Below are 21,324 nucleotides of genomic sequence, written 5' to 3'. Positions count from 1 at the left end.
GTAAACTCGTCCTTTCCTTCAACAATATTAACTTACTCCGTCAGTTATTAGCTGACATAAATTTTAAAGACGGCTCTGAGCCACTGTGCAACTTTCTTTCAAGTCACTACCGTAGGTGAAGGAAGCGAGAAATGACGGAAAAAGTCGTAGGGACAATTTAGAATTTAGTCATTGAATGTCACCTTGAGCCTCCTGAACATTCAATGAAGCTAGTTAACGGAAAAACCTAAGTCGATATGGTTGGGGGGGGGGGGGGGGCAGTGGGCGGAGGGGTTTATACCCGCCCAGTTACTCCTGGGTCCAGAGTGTTAACCTACTTTGAAACAATCACAACCATGTACTTAGTTTTTTCATTGAAGTTTTGTTCTGACTAAACAGCTCATTTAAAATATTGCTATATTTGCTGCTGTTCCAGAAAGTAATTTTTGAACACCTAAATTTTGCATTTCAATACTGTCGTATGAATAGATTTGTCTTGAACTCCACGTAATATAACTATCATTGCTGTTGCGTATCATATGTTCCATAAGAAAAGAAACTAGTGCAAGGTCACATAGTGCGGTGAGGTGACATGTATTTAACATGAAGGAAGCATATACAGAAATATCCATCCACATCTACTCCCCCTAGCCACCTTATGCTTTGTGCAGAGTGTACGTTATAGACAATATGCATTTCCACCAATTTCTATTCTAAACGCAAAAGGTGTTTGGGAGGAAGAACTGTTTACAAGTCTGTTATAGCTTTAGTTTATAGGATTTTATCATCCTTATTGTGCGAGTTGTGTATGGGAGGATGCAGTATGTTGCCCGACTTGTCGAAACGTTCGCTCTTGGTGTTTTAACGAACTACTTCGTAACGCACAACGCCATCTGCCAGTGGAGTTGAACGAGAATCAATGGAACTCTCGCAATAGCCTACACTCTACAGGTCACTGCTTAGAGCATAGCGGTAGGTATTCCATACCGGTATCGACTTTTCGTTTTCTTTCATTTCTTTACTGATCGTCTGTTATATGCGTCAATACACGGCCTACTATCGGTTACGATTCTTACACCTAATATGCCATAGATGTAACAGAACTATTGTATAGTTTTTCCAATACCGAGAGTCCAAATTTACTCAACCGCATTTTTTTTCATTGAGAATCCCTACTGCGTTTTCGTAGGGGATTCACTGACCTATTACGATCCCCGTAGTACGACTTTGATCCGTTCAGTTTGCTGTTGCCATGCGTAATTGATAAATTCCCGCTAATACTAACATCTCTAAAATGTGGCACGATCGTTTTTTATGCTGACCCCTTGGTGGATCCTCGCAATAAAATATTTAATTACGCTTCACTATTAGTGCGCTATTTCCATTTCAAACAGCTTCGTAGTGTTATTTTCAGGTCCCTAACTTATGTGCCACTTTTTAGAAGCTGACCTCTGATCTTGCCTGGATACTCAAAGGTTCTTTTCTTTGTCACGGGTGCTGTCTTCCACATCGACGAAGTTGTCTTTCGTTATACCAGATTTAATTACTATGGAAGTCGTTCGCTTCCTTACACTCGGCCGGCCGCAGTGGCCGAGAGGTTCTAACCGCTTCAGTCTGGAACCGCGTGACAGCTACGGTCGCAGGTTCGAATCCTGCCTCGGGCATGGATGTGTGTGATGTCCTTACGGTAGTTAGGTTTAAGTAGTTCTAAGTTCTAGGGGACTGATGACCCCAACTGTAGTCCCATTGTGCTCAGAGCCATTTGAACCTTACACTCGTCCAAGAACTATAGATAAGAGCGTCAGTAGCAAGCAGTATTTTAGTGCTATGTACTCCACCTGCCAATCGCTCTAATATGTTGAGAACATTAGCGTTTTTATTACGTTTTCTAACGCTATCTGATACTACTACCGTTTTGTTGAACATTCACCATCCAGTGTAATTTACTAGGTTCTTTTAGTCCAGTCGGTCTTAGATCTGGGGAAAACGACATAATAGGTATCGGTCCAAGATTAGCAAACTCCTCATAGTTTTCAGATAGGGATATAATTGAATTGCTTTATCTTGGACGATTAGAAAAAACGAACAGCTACGCATACTGCCAATTCGGATTAATGAAACAAATTAAGTAGATTTCTTGTTTTATAGATATATTTTTAGAAAAGCTTCCATGAATGACCATATAATTTAAGCTCTTAGATCTCTCAGAAAGTTGATTACTCAGAGTAATTTGTCTTTCACCGCCGTAAGATTTGCTGACGTGATCTTAGTTTCCATCAACGCTGTCAAAGAAACGTATTTTAGCGGTCTTTCCTTGAGAGAGTGGTACGTGCAGTGAATCACTTCTATGTAACTGATTCCTATGTTAACTGCTTAACTTCGTTATGCAGCCATTTGGTTTATTAGAGGGCAACAGTTTCGTGTTTACAGAGGTTTCCTTCTTTACTGACTGAACTCTTAGCTGGCTGATCAATTTAAAGATACTTAAGACACAAAGGAATTACAGACATTAGCTACAAGCAGGCATTGATTGAAATCAATGGGGAAAGTTGAAAATTTGTACCCATTGATTTCAATCAATGCCTAATTGCAGCCAATGTCTAATTGCTTTGAGTTTTTATTCATAATGACTGCAGGATCATCAAAAATTGTGTATTTAAAAAGAGTTGGTGTGCAACAGAGCAACTGCAAAGGTTTGTTGCCATTAATTGTGGCATATGAAATTTACTGATGCCCTTTACACTGAAGCGACAAAGTGGTATAGATATGCGATTTCAAATACAGATATATGTAAACAGGCAATACGGCGCTGCGGACGGCAACGCTTATATAAGACAACAAGCATCGCCGCATTTGTTAGATCGGTAACTGCTGCTACAATGGCAGGTTATCAACATGTGAGTTTGAACGTGGTGCTATAGCCGGCGAACGAGCGATGGGACACAGCATCTCGGAGGTAGCGATGAAGTGCGGATTTTCCCGAACAATTATTTCACGAGTGTATCATGAATATCAGGCATCCGGTAAAACATCAAATCTCAGACTTCGCTGAGGTTGGAAAAAGGTCCTGCAAGAACGGGACCAACGACGACTGAAGAGATTTGTTCAACGTGACACAAGTGCAACCCTTCCGCAAACTGCTGCAGATTTCAGTGCTGGGCCATTAACAAGTATCAGCGTGCGAACCATTCAACGAAAGATCATCGATATGTACACATGATGACTGCACGACACAAAGCTTTACGCCTCGACTGGGCCCGTGAACAGAGGCATGGGAATGTTGATGACTGGAAACATGTTGCCTCGTCGAACCAGACTCGTTTCAAATTTTATCGAGCAGATGGACGTGTAAGGGTATGGAGACAACCTGCATGTCAGCAGCGGACTGTTCAAGCTGGTAGAGGCTCTGGAATGGTGTGGGTCGTGTGCAGTTGGAGTGATATGGGACCCCTGATACGTCTACCTAAGACTCTGGAAGGTGACACGTACGTAAGCATCCTGTCTGATCACCTGCATCCATTCCTGTCCCTTGTGCATTCCGACGCACTTGGGCAATTCTAGGAGCACAATGCAACATCCCAAACGTGCGGAATTGCTACAGAGTGGCTCCAGGAACACTCTTCTGAGTCAAACAGTTCCGCTGGCGGCCAAACTCCCCAGATATGAACATTATTGGATACATCTGGGATACCTTGCAAAGTGCTCTTCGGAAGAGCTCTCCACCCACTCTTACGGATTTATGGACAGTCCTGCAGCATTCATGGTGTTAATCGCCTCCAGCACTACTTCAGACATTAGTCGAATCCATATCACGTCTTGTTTCGGCACTCCTCGGTGCTCGCGGGGGCCCTACATGTTATTAGGCAGGTGTACCAGTTTCTTTCGCTCTTCAGTGTAGGGCATAGCTTGTAAAACAACAAATACGAGTAAGCTTTGCCCCCATTCTTTAAGGAACAAAGCTTAAGTCGACATCCACACAAATGAAAACAGAGTAATAAATGTCAACTTCACGTAGGAGGGGATCTCTCAGAACCGGAAGACATTATCAACGGTTAATTTCAGCCGTTTTTTCGTGTGAACTGCCTCCACTGTATTTAGAACTACGGCGGCAGCGTTGACAAAGCGTCCCATTATATGAGCGTGTATTTAGCCTCGGTGATCCTGTCAATCGTTTAAATAGGTTGCAAACACGAACTACCGAAACAGTCTTTGCCAGAATATGATAGCGCCCAGTCCACCGTCAAACCCAGGTTGTTATGATGCATTTTTAATGCATCCTGGAGTGTAGATTAAGACGCAAGGTGAAAATTTGGTTAAGAGTTAGCGAATCAAACTAAAGCCAATGCGGAATAAAGGTTGTGGTAATTTAACTATATTGTGACCCGATGTCTACGTTCGCGCAACATTTAACGCATTTTGAAATTGAAAACAATTATGTTAAGTAAGACGGATCTCCGGTAAGTATTTTGTCATTATGTTTACATATATTTTATGTAAACTACGAAAAATGTAATGGGGCAAGGGGGGGGGGGGGGGAGGGGGGGGGCGAAGAGGCGGGGAGCACTACCTAGTTGTTCGTATTTTTTTGTTTTTCGTATTAGAGACTTATGTAAATTGTAAAAAGATATTACTTTAAGGCCAGCAAATTGTCATAAACAAACGTAGAGTTGGATTTGTTTCCATCGAAAACATAAAAAGACTCAGTGCTTCTCACCGCATTTTGCATGCTTTGCATGTTAGGATTAAACGACAAACCCTCTTCGGTTACGTAAAGTCCAGGATGAGCCAGAACGTCGATAACAAAAATTAGGATGTTACTAGAATATTTTCTGAGTTTTTCGTTACAAGTGATTCCTGGTCTCACGTGGGTGATCACGGAGTAATTGCATTTCGTCCTCTCTCTCTCACGCGCATTTATTTTCTCTCTTCGCCTTCAATCTTGCATTCGGTACGGCTCGCTTAGTTCTTTCGGTGTTTGTTGCATGTTGACAATGTTATTCAACAGTCTGGATAGGCTTACTGATGAAAAGTTGGCTAGCATGCAGCTCATGGACACTGTCAGTGAATGCAATCAAAGGTCACAACGCCGCATGCTGGACTAATCTTGCAGCGACTGTAGCCACGTCCCGGTTCTTTTCCATTTGCACAAAGCGCCTACGAGAAACCGGATCCTGTACTGCCGCTGCACTTTTTTATGATTCCGTATTAAAGACTTTTCCACCGACCTGAAGTTATGTTCAGAGAAACAAATGCAAATGGGGTAACACACCGAATGCATCATAATTACGTTATTGCTGTACAGCTAGCCACCGGAGATCACGAGTTGCCTGTTCCAAAATATAAAATGTCCACGAAATTTGACCATGGACATCGGGTTCATCCAATATAAACACGAGTCGTCAACCCATAGTCATGTATATAGCAACTTCACCAGTTATGTAATGTGTGTGTGTGTGTGTGTGTGTGTGTGTGTGTGTGTGTGTGTGTGTGTGTGTGTGTGTAACAGCTTACGGTGTATTATTGAAGTGCATATCGTTTTCCTTCTACTGTTCACTAAATGAGAGTCTATATTGTCGACAAGAAATCCCGTGCTGGAATATATTTACAGGGATAGAGTCAAAATTGCCTTGACACGTAAACAACGGCCTTCACAAAGTTCGCGAACTGACACCACAGGTCAGCCTGACCGCGCTTTTCTGAGCTAAGAATACACTTGCTGAGTGCACCGAATTGCCCCAAAACGTAACACCACACGAAGTTGTAGAGTGAAAGCAAGTGAAGTAAACAAGCCTTTGCGTTTCAGTTCCAGACAATGGAAATTATTTTTATAGTAAAGACAGCATCATTTAGTTTCTGCACGAGATCTTGAACGTATGACTTCCAAGAAAACCTTCCATCGTCCTCAATCCTTCAATGATTGTTTGATCATCTTTCGACAGTAAAACTTCGCTTTTACAAGAGTCCCGTATCAGAAAATGCATGCACTGATTTTTCCCCCCCCCCCCCTCTCTCTCTCTCTGTCTCTCTGTCTCTCTCTCTCTCTCTCTCTCTCTCTCTCTCTCTTTCTCAGTCTTTCTTTTCTCGCTGCTACGAGTTAATATGTTCTCTCAAAGCCAGTACTGACGTCACTGACAACCCTTTGTATTACGTTCCACGCCTTTCACAGCAACACTTGCGTCATCTGCAAACAGAACAACTTTGTCATCTTTCATGTTTAGTGGTAAATCATGATGTACAAGGTATTTGGAAATTACACCGACACACGTCAAGGGGACATAGAAGTCTCTTAAGGAAGAAAATGCGGGTAGGAACTTGTGTCAGGAAACGTCATCCAACGACGCTACAGAACGGCAAAGTTATAGGCGCCGGCGCCTGTATATTATGCATATACAGGGAGATTCAGTGATACTACAGATTTTCTGGGTTGCTGGAGAATGATAAATGTATCAAACTGATGAAAGGGACCCTGTGGTCCATAAACGAACGAGTGGAAATTTGTTAGTGAAAATGATTCTGATACCTCTAATAGTGGAAAAAATGGTTCAAATGGCTCTAATCACTATGGGACTTAACAGCTGAGGTCATCAGTCCCCTAAACTTAGAACTACTTAAACCTAACTAAGGACACCACACACATCCATGCCTGAGACAGGATTTTTAATAGTGGAATACATGTAACAGTATTGTCGTTGATACGGTTGTAGGGCAGGCTACTTTCGGAGCAGGTTGTATGGATCACAATAAGAAAAAATATCTAATAAACAAGGGCTCTAAAATGCTTATTTAGGAGCTGTAAGTAATTTTTCGATAGATGAGACGTGTTTCACTGTAGTGAAGATGAACAGTGCTTATAGCTCCTCAGGTACGCATTCTTGAGCCCATATTTACTGCCTAGGCTGTCCATTTAATTATCATTTCACTTCTAGCAAAGCTGCATGGTCATCCACGGTAACTGTTCTTTCGGGAACAGATACTACCGTCATATATAGTTAAAATATGGCTTCCCGGCCACTGACCTTCTTGTGCGAACGCACACGCTATGCCCGATCTCGTACGGGACTTGGTAGATTAATCTGCCGCGAGTAATGAGTATGATGGGCAAACATCTATTAGGCGCACTACGAATGTAGTGGTGTGGACATGTTGGGAATGTGGATCTCACGGGGAGCATGCAAGGGATAAGTCCCTGCAGACGCACTATCCTCTGTGCCCGCGGTGGCTCAGATGGATAGAGCGTCTGCCATGTAAGCAGGAGATCCCGGGTTCGAGTCCCGGTCGGGGCACACATTTTCAACATGTCCCCAATGAAGTACATCAACGCCTGTTTGCAGCTAGGGTGTCCATTTAATTATCATTTCATTTCTAGCAAAGCTGCATGGTCATCCACGGTAACTGTTCTTTCGGGAACAGATACTACCGTCATATATAGTCTAATTGATACACTTACCCTTCTCCATTATCTCCGAAAGCTTGTAACACCTTCACGGAATCGCATAAACATACACACACAGGCGAGGGTGCCTATAATTTCGACGTTTTGTAGCGACGTTGGATTACGTTTTCGGGCACGAGTTCCTATCCTTACTTTCCTGCAGCCTTCTACATCTCCTAGTAATTAGTCGCTGTAATTTTGAGACACCCTGCATATCTAGAAACGCGATGGATCCAGAACAGACCCGTGTGGTAATCGATGCCAGTGAAACGACGCCAACGCTGCTTGCGAGTCCTCGAGATGGGAGCCGACGTTTACCTGTAGACGGCGTGGTGCGGCTGTGCGGTGGCAGGCACAGCGTGCAAAGTGGCGGTCGTGGCGGCGGCCGGCGCGCAACTGTCGACTACGGAGCGTGGGCCGCGGGCGCTTCGGCCGCTAATGCCCGCCGCTGCCTCCACCACGCAGCCCGGCCTCTCTGCCCCCACTACTCGCAGCAATCTGCGACGCCGCGCCTCGCCGCGGCACTCACGCGGAATACCGGCCGCGTGCTCGCCTTCCGCCTCAGGGTCACCCGCAACCGTCGCCACACGTGTTTTTCGTTTTATTCAGGAGGTAGTATGGGGCGGAGTTAACACTGAAGTATGGGGCGGAGCTAACACTGAAGACCCAAACAAACTGGTACACCTGCCTAATGCAGTTAATGAAGCAGGCAAAAAGGAATACAAACGTATCAAAAATGTGATCGACAGGAAGTGCAAAATGGCTAAGCAGGGATGGCTAGAGGACAAATGTAAGGATGTAGAGGCTTATCTCACTAGGGGTAAGATAGATACTGCCTACAGGAAAATTAAAGTGACCTACCCCCATGAACCATGGACCTTGCCGTTGGTGGGGAGGCTTGAGGAGGATGAGGAGGATATTAGTGTTTAACGTCCCGTCGACAACGAGGTCATTAGAGACGGAGCGCAAGCTGGGGTGAGGGAAGGATGGGGAAGGAAATCGGCCGTGCCCTTTCAAAGGAACCATCCCGGGATTTGCCTGAAGCGATTTAGGGAAATCACGGGAAACCTAAATCAGGATGGGCGGAGACGGGATTGAACCGTCGTCCTCCCGAATGCGAGTCCAGTGTGCTAACCACAGGGGAGGCTTGCGTGCCTCAGCGATACAGATGGCCGTCCCGTAGGTGCAACCACAACGGAGGGGTATCTGTTGAGAGGCCAGACAAACGTGTGGTTCCTGAAGAGGGGCAGCAGCCTTTTCAGTAGTTGCAGGGGCAACAGTCTGGATGATTGACTGATCTGGCTTTGCAACACTAACCACAACGGCCTTGCTGTTGTGGTACTGCGAGCGGCTGAAAGCAAGGGGAAACTATAACCGTAATTTTTCCCGAGGGCCTGCAGCTTTACTGTGTGGTTAAATGATAATGGCGTCCTCTTTGGTAAAATATTCCGGAGGTAAAATAGTCCTCCATTCGGATCTCCTGGCGAGGACTACTCAGGAGGACGTCGTTATCAGGAGAAATAAAACTGGCGTTCTACGGATCGGGGCGTGGAATGTCAGATCCCTTAATCGGGCAGGTAGGTTAGAAAATTTAAAAAGGGAAGTAGATAGGTTGGAGTTAGATATAGTGGGAATTAGTGAAGTTCGACGGCAGGAGGAACAAGACTTTTGGTCAGGTGAATACAGGGTTATAAATACAAAATCAAATAGGGGTAGTGCAGGAGTAGGTTTAATAATGAATAAAAAAATAGAAGTGCGGGCAAGCCACTACTAACAGCATAGTGAACGCATTATTGTGGCCATGATACACACGAAGCCCATACCTACTAGAGTAGTACAAGTTTATATGCCAACTAGCTCTGCAGATGACGAAGAAATTGATGAAATGTATGATGAGATAAAAGAAATTACTCAGGTAGTGAAGGGAGACGAAAATTTAATAGTCATGGGTGACTGGAATTCCAGTGTAGGAAAAGGGAGAGAAGGAAACATAGTGGGTGAATATGGATTGGGGGAGAGAAATGAAAGAGGAAGCCGTCTGGTAGAACTTTACACAGAGCATAACTTAATCATAGCTAACACTTGGTTCAAGAATCATAAAAGAAGATTGTATACATGGAAGAATCCTGGAGATACTAGAAGGTATCAGATAGATTATATAATGGTAAGACAGAGATTTAGGAACCAGGTTTTAAATTGTAAGACATTTCCAGGGGCAGATGTGGACTCTGACCACAATCTATTGGTTATGAACTGTAGATTAAAACTGAAGAAATTGCAAAAAGGTGGGAATTTAAGGAGATGGGACCTGGATAAACTGACTAAACCAGAGGTTGTAGCCTCTCCCCGATGTTATTCAATCTGTATATTGACCAAGCAGTAAAGGAAACAAAACAAAAATTGTAAGACATTTCCAGGGGCAGATGTGGACTCTGACCACAATCTATTGGTTATGAACTGTATATTAAAACTGAAGAAATTGCAAAAAGGTGGGAATTTAAGGAGATGGGACCTGGATAAACTGACTAAACCAGAGGTTGTAGCCTCTCCCCGATGTTATTCAATCTGTATATTGACCAAGCAGTAAAGGAAACAAAACAAAAATTCGGAGTAGGTATTAAAATTCATAGAGAAGAAATAAAACCTTTGAGGTTCGCCGATGACATTGTAATTCTGTCAGAGACGGCAAAGGACCTGGAAGAGCAGCTGAACGGAATGGACAGTGTCTTGAAAGGAGGATATAAGATAAACATCAACAAAAGCAAAACGAGGATAATGGAATGTAGTCGAATTAAGTCGGGTGATGCTGAGGGAATTAGATTAGGAAATGAGACACTTAAAGTAGTAAAGGAGTTTTGCTATTTGGAGAGCAAAATAACTGATGGTGGTCGAAGTAGAGAGGATATAAAATGTAGACTGGCAATGGCAAGGAAAGCGTATCTGAAAAAGATAAATTTGTTAACATCGAGTATAGGTTTAAGTGTCAGGAAGTCGTTTCTGAAAGTATTTGTATGGTGTGTAGCCGTGTATGGAAGTGAAACATGGACGATAAATAGTTTAGACAAGACGAGAATGGAAGCTTTCGAAATGTGGTGCTACAGAAGAATGATGAACATTAGATGGTGTAACGGAACATATTAAAGGCTTTACTGTACCGAAGTATGCGATACCCTCCAAATTCAACCAGTTTAACGAGTATTTATGATTATAGAAAAGTTATTGTGTATGTTAACAATGATTGCATAACATGTCTGCATAAACAGTCAAACCATTAAATTATACTGAGTAACTGACCCACACAAAAGTTTATATCACTTGATCACTGATACAGCAAATGTCATCATGTAAAAACATTAAGTTCATCTTAAATAATTAATATGAAGTACGAAAAATAGTGGCCAACTTAGGTATTTTGGATCTCCTTAAATAAAAATCACCCAGTGAAACCTATTTGTTTACTAGGAGCGTTTTCACTCAATATTCACGTAATCAATCCTATTTTAGACGAAAACCAATGTAATTTATAATAATTCATGTTATTTACTTATTTATGCAAATTAGAGAAGTCAATTGACAAACTTCTAAAAAACGGCCTTTTTGTAACAAAGAATTATTCTGTCAAGTCAACAAATCTGTCTGTCATTTTAATAACATGTTAAATTATGTCACTCGATGCAAATTAATAACTTTTCTGCACAAATTATAATAACAGATGTACATGTGACTTGTAAACTATATCTCTTTTTAGTAGTTCTTTGACAATGTTATAAATACAAGCAGCAAGAACGGTCGAAAGGCAGTCGGAATGTCACTTTGGTAAAGTGTGTTTGTGTGTTATTGTTTGAGGTGGATAAACAATGCAAAGAACATGTAACGGAAGTACTACTTTGTGTTGTGTCATGGTCTTTGGTGGACAGTGGAATTAAGATGGCCACCAGAGTAATAAATATTTGAAGTTTACATATTTGTTGGTTTCGCTCGTTCTTTATCATCAAAAGCATATAAAAAACACGGGACCTCGTGTTTTTAACCCTAGACAACCAGATGTAGAGCCAGCATCAGCATCGAGAGACAGCAGCGATCCAGCAAGTAGCAGCGATTACCACAACACAATGCATTTTAATGGCGCCAACCTACCATCAAGTGCTAACAAGCTCCGTAAATGGGAGTGAAATAGTGCGATTATAGCAATTAGCAATATCTACGACCAGGCGACCATTACAAAAGTGGGGGCTCGTCCGGGATCTTTAAGTGCATCGATGATAATAGTGCAGCGATAAATTTCGTAAGTGCTTAGCATTCCAAAAAAGTTTATTTGTGCAGTGTGGCAACAGTGAAAGTATGTCAAAATTAAATAAATTGTGTTTGTGCGACTACCAAAAACCATCATCACACCGCTCGGAAGATTAACGTCTGGATTATGTCAATGGAATTCATCAATCAAGACTTCAGCTTTGATAAAACCGAATAGAAGTGAAGAAAGCCAACAAGAACACCGATCACGACATCATAGCATAAAGCAAGGTATTTTGTTGTTGTTGTCATTTAAAATAATTAATAGTTAACATGTCTACCTGAGAGTGATGAGATCGTAGGAAATGTAAAAATTGAACCAGGGGATGGTGAACAATTAAACTTAACAGAGTGGCTGGCAGGGTTTGCAACTCAAATAAGCTCGCAACTTAAACAATCAAGTGAACAAGTACGTTTGAACTTTAAACAATCAAGTGAACAAGTAAGTTTGAAACTAAAAGAAAACACAGATAGACTGGATAAGTTAAGTTTGGATTTTGATCTATTAAGTACTCATCTCAATGAGAAGTGTGAGGAAATTAAAACTACCCTCAGTAAGGACACTAGAGAACAGTTGATACACTTCAGAAAAGAATTTCAAGTTAAAGTTGAAAGTTTAAATGAAAACATACAAGCTAACACAGATAGCATTGCTGTCATCTACAACAGAGTAGATACTGAAGTTGAAAGATTAGATCAGAGAATAGACAAAACTTCAGAAAACCTTAAACAAGAATATAACCTGTATACCACTAATGTAGATACAAAAGTAGAAAATATACACACTAAATGTACACAATTGGAGGACGCATTGATGTCCAAACAAACGATTTACAATCAAAATACAATGTATGGGCACATCCAAGTGAAATGCTTTCCTGGTGAAAATCTGCACCCTATTGACTTTATTCATCAATGTAAGGATATGTTTGTTGTAGGAATGTCAGATAACATAAAAATTAAGTTAGTAAAACGGTTTCTAGAAGGGGAGGCCCTATCCTGGGCAAATGAGAATAATGATTCTTGGAATACTTTTGAAGAGTTTGAAGCTAAATTTATTTGCAAATTTTGGTCACAATCCATACAAGCCAGATTAAAGTCAGAATTTCTAAATGGACCAGTGTATAGACGGAAAGTAGGGGGAATGCAAAAATTTTGCAGAGATCAATTGAAAAAACTCGCTCACTTGAATAACTCTTTTGATATTATGACACAAATTGATGTTTTAAAAAGAAGGTTACCAGAGAGACTGCAGTGGGAATTGGTCCATGGACCAGACGATTCAATGGGATAGTTCCTGAAATTTGTAGATAGATTAGATAGGGCCTTGGAAAGAGAAAATAACCGAAGTTTTGGCTCTGGCAACAACCAGTATGGGGGGTGGAACAGGAATGTAAATAGAGATTATTATGGGAGGAGAGACTTTGAAAATTCTGGAAATAATGCTCCAAATAGGGGAGACAGGAGATATGAAAATGATTTCAGAAACAATACACAGGAGGTAGGATGGAGGAGAGATAACAGGAATGAAAGAAATAGGTATTGGGGAAGAGAACAAGATAGAAGGGGGTTTGTTGAAACTAGTGAACAAAACGACAACTACAAATGGACAGACCGAGGGAACCAGCCGGGAAACGGTGGGCAGTCCCACTAGATGTCCGTAGTTTTGGGGTTAGACAATATTATGACAGGACAACACATAACCAAAACTGGAGAAGGAGAAGATACAATGTAAAGAGTAAGTACCATGAAAATACTGATGTTGTTAGAATGAATAAATTAGAATTTAATAAAAGGTTTTGGGATACTATGAGTAAAAGTGATACAGTTGATGAAAACAGTGTTCAAGCACAGGTAGTTAGTGAAAGTGCAGAAGTTGAAGGTATTGCAGAGTTCCATAGTTGGGCTGAAAAAGATACTGGTGTTAATAACAAGTCAGACACACCACAAATAGAATCTATTTTGGGGGGTTTATTTGATAAGAAGGGGGATGACGAAGTGTTTAATGGAGCCAAAGACTCAATTGCTGAGATTCAGATACATAGGGGGGAAACTGAAGATGGGGTTGTTGTGGAGGAGGAGGAAGAAGTAATAGAGGGACATTTAAATAATGATCCTAAATCAAGTGATGTTGTTGATGAGAGTGTGGAGGAAGAAATAAAAGTATTTGTAGAATTGAAAAGTGATTATGTGGGAAAGGTAAGTGATGTGACAAACATGGGTAATAATGAGGTTAATGTAAGTGAAATGCAGACTAGGGAATGTGTATCTGAGGACAAGCTATTGCCTATTGGGAACTATGAAACACTAATCTATGAGAATGGTAATAATAATAATATTAAAGAAAATATAAAAGGATGGAATGTAAATGTGTGTTTTCAAGAGAAAGGGGAAAAGTTTTTAGAAGTTTTGTGGAACAACTATGGAAACTGTATAAACAAAGATGCCTTTTGGAAAGAATTAGCAAAGGTAAGTGCAACCCTATATCCTACATGGTGGACAAGAATCCGTAGTGGACTTTATAAAAAAGGGGGTGAATACAGTAGTTTGTTAAGTGACAACACAGTGTTAAAAGGAACAGATGAAAACAAAGGTTTATGTTTAAATGTCAAGGCTTTGCAAACAGAGAGGGATGTGTCTAAGTGTAGGAAAGAGACATTAGACTTAGGAATTAAAGAAATTGAAAATGATCTATTGTTTGAAAATACTGAAATAGACAAAGATGTTGAGTTAGGTTGTCCATATGTAAAAGTAAACATTGACATTTGTCCATTTGAAATAAAAGAAAGCCCACATCCTAATGCATATAGACTTACCTTTCCCAGATCAAGAAGGTTATTTGGATTAAGAAACGTCACTGAATTGAAACCATATAAACATGATTAAGCACATTTCCCTGTTTGAATACAGTTACTTACCCATTTTCCATAAATCATGTTATCAGCAAAGATTTTACAGGGTGTGTCAAATAGCAACTACCACTCATCCTACAGACCCTGGAAAAGTTCCAGATCTCGGAGAGAATGTTTTTATATTTTTTATTGTCACTATTGAATATTAAATTTTGAGACATCTTCTTTACTTGCAGCGGACAAGAAGGTGACAAACATTTATTACTTTCCTTTTGTATTGTTGAATATGGGACATACTTGCACCAAATAAAAGACAATGTAAAAATTGTTGTGCAAGACCCATCATTTTGTTACTATTGTGTTCTTAGGCATAAGATTTGTGTACAATTTTCTACAGCTAATCAGATGTTCACCAAGTTTGATGTTTGTGTTATGTTGTGACCAATTTAAGTGTCCAATTTTAGTATTAATACGTTCTTGTACTGTCTTGACTATGCGTCTCAATGGGAGACAAGTTTTTAAATATTTCCTTTTTTTTGCAAGTGCATATTATATTCATACATGTGACTTCTCTAGTGTTTGTTTTTATATATCATGTCCATACTTATAATTATGTTCTTTGTTTTCATTTCTTTTATGTGGCTCAAAAAGAACAGACAGTTGCAATATTTTCCTATGGACATATGACCTGTCCATCTATGTAATATATTTATGTTCCTTCTGTTATCTTGATTAATCTGTGACTCAATGAGAACTGGCTTTGAAATAATTTACATATATTTCTTTATATATCTTAAAATCGCATGTGATACATTTGTGTCTGTTTTTGATCATTTTCCATGTGGCTCACTGGGAGCAAAGATTAACATTTTTTTTTACTTTCATATATTACTAAATATTTTTATTATGCTGTCATACTGAGAGCCATAACACAAAGTGCATTTGAAACAACACAACTAAAATATTTGCAGGAAAAAGTCATTTTGAAACGGTGTAACGGTCATTGCATACATACACATTATGCATAGTAAAACAAAAAAAATTATTAAAGTAGTACTTTTCCAAATTTTAACCATTTGACACATTTGTCCTAGTCGGCTAATATCATTAAGATTCTGTAAAAGATATTACCCGAGGGGGGTATTGTAACGGAACATATTAAAGGCTTTACTGTACCGAAGTATGCGATACCCTCCAAATTCAACCAGTTTAACGAGTATTTATGATTATAGAAAAGTTATTGTGTATGTTAACAATGATTGCATAACATGTCTGCATAAACAGTCAAACCATTAAATTATACGGAGTAACTGACCCACACAAAAGTTGATCACTGATACAGCAAATGTCATCACGTAAAAACATTAAGTTCATCTTAAATAATTAATATGAAGTACGAAAAATAGTGGCCAACTTAGGTATTTTGGATCTCCTTAAATAAAAATCACCCAGTGAAACCTATTTGTTCACTAGGAGCGTTTTCACTCGGTATTCACGTAATCAATCCTATTTTAGACGAAAACCAATGTAATTTATAATAATTCATGTTATTTACTTATTTATGCAAATTAGAGAAGTCAATTGACAAACTTCTAAAAAACGGCCTTTTTGTAACAAAGAATTATTCTGTCAAGTCAAAAAATCTGTCTGTCATTTTAATAACATGTTAAATTATGTCACTCGATGCAAATTAATAACTTTTCTGCACAAATTATGATAACAGATGTACATGTGACTTGTAAACTATATCTCTTTTTAGTAGTTCTTTGACAATGTTATAAATACAAGCAGCAAGAACGGTCGAAAGGCAGTCGGAATGTCACTTTGGTAAAGTGTGTTTGTGTGTTATTGTTTGAGGTGGATAAACAATGCAAAGAACATGTAACGGAAATACTACTTTGTGTTGTGTCATGGTCTTTGGCGGACAGTGGAATTAAGATGGCCACCAGAGTAATAAATATTTGAAGTTTACATATTTGTTGGTTTCGCTCGTTCTTTATCATCAAAAGCATATAAAAAACACGGGACCTCATGTTTTTAACCCTAGACAACCAGATGTAGAGCCAGCATCAGCATCGAGAGACAGCAGCGATCCAGCAAGTAGCAGCGATTACCACAACACAATGCATTTTAATGGCGCCAACCTAACATCAAGTGCTAACAAGCTCCGTAAATGGGAGTGAAATAGTGCGATTATAGCATTTAGCAATATCTACGACCAGGTGACCATTACAATGGGTAGATCACATAACTAATGAGGAGGTATTGAATAGAATTGGGGAGAAGAGGGGTTTGTGGCACAACTTGACAAGAAGAAGGGACCGGTTGGTAGGACATGTTCTGAGGCATCAAAGGATCACAAATTTAGCATTGGAGGGCAGCGTGGAGATCAAAAATCGTAGAGGGAGTCCAAGAGATGATTACACTAAGCAGATTCAGAAGGATGTAGGATGCAGTAAGTACTGGGAGATGAAGAAGCTTGCACAGGATAGCTGCATCAAACCGGTCTCAGGACTGAAGACCACAACAACACCCTGCCTAATATCGTGTAGGGCCCTCTCGAGCACGCAGAAATGCTGAATAACGAAGTGGCATGGACTCGACTAATATCTGGAGTAGTGCTGCAGGGAACTGACACCATGAATCCTGCAGGGCTGTACATAAATCCGTAAGAGTAAGAGTGGGTGGAGATCTGTTCCGGAGAACAGTTTGCAAGGCATCCCAGATGTGCTCAATCATGTTCATGTCTGGGGAGTTTGGTAGCCAGCGGAAGTGTCTAAAATTAGAAGAGTCTTCGTAGAGCCACTCTGTAGCAGTTCTGGATGTCTGGATGTGTGGGGGCCGCATTGTCCTATTGGAATTGCCCAAGTGCGTCGGAATGCACAATGGACATGAATGGATGCATGTGATCAGACATGATGCTCACGTACGTGTCACCTGTCAGAGTCGTATCTAGACGTATCAGGGGTTCCATATCAGTCCAACTGCACATCCCCCCCCCCCCCCACACACACACTATTAGGGAGCCTCCAAGAGCTTGAACAGTCCCCTGCTGACACAGCGTCTACATCTACATCCATATTCCGCAAGCCACCTCTCGGTGTGTGGCGGAGGGCACCTTGAGTACCTCTACCGGTTCTCCCTTCTATTCCAGTCTCGTATTGTTCGTGGAAAGAAGGATTGTCGGTATGCCTCTGTGTGGGCTCTAATCTCTCTGATTTTATCCTCATGGTCTCTTCGCGAGATATACGTAGGAGGGAGCAATATACTGCTTGACTCTTCGGTGAAGGTATGTTCTCGAAACTTTGACAAAAGCCCGTACCGAGCTACTAAGCGTCTCTCCTGCAGAGTCTTCCACTGGAGTTTATCTGTCATCTCCGTAACGCTTTCGCGATTACTAAATGATCCTGTAACGAAGCGCGCTGCTCTCCGTTGGATCTTCTCTATATCTTCTATCAACCCTATCTGGTACGGATCCCACACCGATGAGCAGTATTCAAGCAGTGGGCGAACAAGTGTACTGCAACCTACGTCCTTTGTTTTCGGATTGCATTGCCTTAGGATTCTTCCAATGAATCTCAGTCTGGCATCTGTTTTACCGACGATCAACTTTATGTGATCATTCCATTTTAAATCACTCCTAATGCCTACTACCAGATAATTTATGGAATTAACTGCTTCCGGTTGCTGACCTACATGGATTCTCGAGGTTGTCTCCGTATCCGCACAAGTCCATCCGCTCGATACAATTTGAAATAAGACTCGTCCAACCAGGCAACATGCTTCCAGTCATCAACAGTCATATGTCGGTGTTGACGGGCCCAAGCGAGGCGTAAAGCTTTGTATTGTGTCATCAAGGGTACGCGAGTGGGCTTTCGGCTCCGAAAGCCCATATCGATGATGTTTCATTGAATGGTTCGCACGCTGACACTTGCTGATGGCCGAGCACTGCAATCTACAGCAATTTGCAGAAGGGTTGCACTTCTACATCTACGTGACTACTCTGCAATTCACATTTAAGTGCTTGGCAGAGGGTTCATTGAACCACAATCATACTATCTCTCTACCATTCCACTCCCGAACAGCGCGCGGGAAAAACGTACACCTAAACCTTTCTGTTCGAGCTCTGATTTCTCTTATTTTATTTTGATGATCATTCCTACCTATGTAGGTTAGGCTCAACAAAATATTTTCGCATTCGGAAGAGAAAGTTGGTGACTGAAATTTCGTAAATAGATCTCGCCGCAACGAAAAAGTCTTTGCTTTAATGACTGCCATCCCAATTCGCGTATCATATCTCCCACGCTCTCTCCCCTATTACGTGATAATACAAAACGAGCTGCCCTATTTTGCACCCTTTCGATGTCCTCCGTCAATCCCACCTGGTAAGATCCCACATCGCGCAGCAACTTCTGTAGTGTAAACTGTTTCTTTAGTGGACTTGTTGCATCTTCTAAGTGTCCTGCCAATGAAACGCAACCTTTGGCTCGCCTTCCCCACAATATTACATATGTGGTCTTTCCAACTGAAGTTCGTAATTTTAACACCGATGTACTTTGTTGAATTGACAGCCTTGAGAATTGTACTGCTTATCGAGTAATCGAATTTTAACAGATTTCTTTTGGAACTCATGTGGATCACACCACACTTTTCGTTATTTAGCGTCAACTGCCACCTGCCACACCATACAGCAATCTTTTCTAAATCGCTTTGCAACTGATACTGGTCTTCGGATGACCTTACTAGACGGTAAATTACAGCATCATCTGCGAACAACCTAAGAGAACTGCTCAGATTGTCACCCAGGTCATTTATATAGATCAGGAACAGCAGAAGTCCCAGGACGCTTCCCTGGGGAACACCTGATATCACTTCAGTTTTACTCGATGATTTGCCGTCTGTTACTACGAACTGCGATCTTCCTGACAGGAAATCACGAATCCAGTCGCACAACTGAGACATACCCCATAGTCCCGCAGCTTGATTAGAAGTCGCTTGTGAGGAACGGTGTCAAAAGCTTTCCGGAAATCTAGAAATACGGAATCAACTTGAGATCCCCTATCGATAGCGGCCATTACTTCGTGCAAATAATGTCACGTTGAACGATTCTCTTCATTTCTTGCTGGTCCCGTTCTGCAGGATCCTTTTTCAGCCGCAGCGATGTCGCAGATTTGACGTTTTACTGGATTTCTGATATTCACAGTACACTCGTGAGATGGTCCTATGGGAAAATCCCCACTTCATCGCTACCTCGGAGATGCTGTGCCCCATCGTTCGTACGCGGGGTATAACGTCACGTTCAAACTCACTTAAATGATGATAACCTGCAATTGTAACAGCAGTAACCGATCTAACAACTGCGCCAGACACTTTTTGTCTTATACAGGCGTTGCAGATCACAGCACCGTATTCTGCCTGTTTACATATATCTCCGAATTCGAATACGCATGCCTGTACCGGTTTCTTTGGCGCTTCATAGTAGTTTGGGGTGGAGCTTTGCAAATCTGCCGGTGCACTTCGCCTCATCCTCTGGGCTGGTGTGGACTCCGGAGGCCGGTTTCCGGTAGCCGGTGGAGGGATTTTTTCCATTCTGAAAATAATGATGATCATCAAAATGCAAAGCTCCACTTTTCGTAATCCTAAATAGGTTGTGGTCGGGGACCGCTGGTGTGGAGAAAACGGTTGCCGGGAAAATACTTTGCGAGATTATAGACTGTGTACTTACAAAAGGTTTTGTTAGAAATAACCTAATTGAGACGATGTCTGATTACTCGTATTTCATCCCAGAACAACTTGTTTCCCTTCCGAATTGGGTGAACGTGGAGCATGTGATTCCAACTGATCAAAAAATAATGTAGATCACACACAGTTCTGTTACTAATCCCGTAATCAATGTAAGATTAAACTATACATTGTTCACTTATGCCTGTAATCAGCAAGTACCGTGTTATTGATCGTGAATGGTTTGACAGCTGTCACATTCAGTCTTTCGTCGCCGCGAATCCGGGGCCAATAGCGAAGAAGCAGCTTTAATGCTATTGGTCAGCATCTAGAAACTAATTGCGGACGCAGCGATTTCCGCGCTCGACCATATCAAACACTGAGGTATGCCAATTCAATCTGAAAATAACACTGCACACGTGTTTGTAACACATCCCCCCAAAAGGCACACAAAAGTATGCGAATTGCAGTAGCATTAATTTAAAAGAAAGAGACAGTTCAAGTGAAAGAAAAATACTAATAAGTACTGATGGGTCACAACAAAGCTACATTGAATGTTAATACGAGGGTTGGAATTTTAATAGTGAAAAATATTTCTTTACAGCTTGTACAAAATATATATGTGTTTCAAAGTTTTACTGACCTTCAAAGTAGTCACCAGCATTGTGCATAACCCGTTGCCAGCGTTGTGGAAGTCGTAGGATACTCTTAGCAGTGCCAGTTGTGTTGACAGTTCGAGCGGCGCGGTCTATTGCCCGACGAATTTGTAGCAGTTCGAAAGCGAATGCTGTGAAGTGTTACCTTCAGTTCATAAATCGAGTTGAATTTACGAGGGCTTAAGTCAAGGGAGTGCAGTAGGTGGTATAGCACTTGGCAGCCCCATCAGTCAAATAAATCAGTAACAGCTTGCACTGCACGTGCTTGTCATGGGCCTACAAAATGATGATCAGGTCCTGCAGAAAGTGTCATCACTTTTGTCTTTATGCAGTTCATTTTAGGAACAACAACCTACGACCAGCTTGGCAACAGAAGTGATGATACTTTCTG

The 21,324-nt window shown here is 41.2% G+C and overlaps 1 protein-coding gene and 1 non-coding gene across 3 annotated transcripts in view; one reads left to right on the top strand and one right to left on the bottom strand.

Annotated features, from left to right (window-relative positions):
* The window catches only part of LOC126162911 (clavesin-1-like), a 741,639-nt gene that overhangs the window by 223,401 nt on the left and 496,914 nt on the right, over positions 1-21,324 (bottom strand). Inside the window, exon 1 of one of the 2 annotated variants that reach the window (XM_049919722.1) lies at positions 7,730-7,885. The exons of the other annotated variant lie outside the window; for it this stretch is intronic. The gene's annotated coding sequence lies outside the window, so the exon portion shown is untranslated. Of the gene's footprint in view, positions 1-7,729; positions 7,886-21,324 lie in introns of those variants that run through there. 2 annotated transcript variants of the gene reach the window in all.
* On the top strand, positions 7,188-7,262 carry Trnat-ugu (transfer RNA threonine (anticodon UGU)). Its single transcript has one exon. It is a non-coding gene; the product is annotated as a tRNA-Thr (tRNA).

This window comes from Schistocerca cancellata, chromosome 2 (assembly GCF_023864275.1).
Source record: "Schistocerca cancellata isolate TAMUIC-IGC-003103 chromosome 2, iqSchCanc2.1, whole genome shotgun sequence".
In the NCBI taxonomy this organism is placed as follows: domain Eukaryota; kingdom Metazoa; phylum Arthropoda; class Insecta; order Orthoptera; family Acrididae; genus Schistocerca; species Schistocerca cancellata.
Note: the sequence above shows the minus strand (reverse complement) of the source record. Positions and strands in the feature narration are given on the sequence as shown.